Genomic DNA, 1,271 nt, shown 5'->3' with positions numbered 1-1,271 from the left:
TCCAATCTAAACCTCCCCTGGCACAACTTGAGGCCATTTCCTCTTGTCCTATCGCTTGTTACTTGGGAGAAGAGACCGACACCCACCTCGCTACAACCTCCTTTCCGGTAGTTGTAGAGAGCAATGAGGTCTCCCCTCAGCCTCCTTTTCTCCAGGCTAAACAACCCCAGTTCCCTCAGCCGCTCCTCATAAGACTTGTTCTCCAGACCCCTCACCAGCCTCGTTGCCCTTCTCTGGACACGCTTCAGCACCTCAATGTCCTTCTTGTAGTGAGGGCCCAAAACTGAACACAGTATTCGAGGTGCGGCCTCACCAGTGCTGAGTACAGAGGCACGATCACATCCCTACTCCTGCTGGCCACACTATTTCTGATACAGGCCAGGATGATTCTGCAGCTAATGATTCTGTTGTACATTTGTGGATTTGGTACACTGAGCATAAATAACAAACAAATTAAATAGCTACAGGGATACTACTTTTTGTATTTTCCTGGTTGTAACTCCATCCAATTATTGCAACTTAAAATGCCTTGTTATTTGCACTTAATGTAGTATTGTGAAAGTAACTGGGGACATGGTGACCTGTATAATATAGACTGAAGAGAAATGAGTGGCATTGTGTATCAAATCAGTAATGCATGACAGAGGCAAACACTCTAAAACACAGAAAACTAGTCTGCAATGTGAATCTAAGAAATTTCTAACAGAACAGGAAAAGTGTGGTTGTCAATGCATTAGCATTTACATTTCTATAAATGAAATAGGTAAAATCTTTTAGAAGTCATGTTAGGGATAAAGAATAATATTTGCCAAAGGCTTATTCAGAATATTACCTGCACTTTGTTGTCAGGAGTCATAAAAAAATTAATAAAATCATTTTTCTAGTGGAACAGGTTGGGGCAAGTGCAATGATAAAGAAATCCCTTTGTCTTCTGTATTGTCCACTAGCTACTCATAAAATATTCTATAAGCAGCTGGGAGAAGTCTCACAATCGCTAGCCCTTGTTCTCATGCAGGACTTCAACTTACCAGATGTCTGCTGGAAATACAATACTGCAGAGAGGAAACAGTCTAGGAGGTTCCTGGAGTGTGTGGAAGATAACTTCCTGACACAGCTGGTGAGTGAGCCTACCAGGGGAGGTGCCCCGCTGGACCTGTTGTTTGCGAACAGAGAAGGACTTGTGGGTGATGTGATGGTTGGAGGCCATCTTGGGCATAGCAATCACGAAATTGTGATAGAGTTTTTGATTCTTGGAGAAGTAAGGAGGAGGG

Source organism: Aptenodytes forsteri, unplaced genomic scaffold (genome assembly GCF_000699145.1).
Source record: "Aptenodytes forsteri isolate BGI_AS27 unplaced genomic scaffold, ASM69914v1 Scaffold172, whole genome shotgun sequence".
NCBI lineage: Eukaryota > Metazoa > Chordata > Aves > Sphenisciformes > Spheniscidae > Aptenodytes > Aptenodytes forsteri.
The sequence above is the reverse complement of the archived record's forward strand: the minus strand, read 5'-3'. Positions refer to the sequence as shown.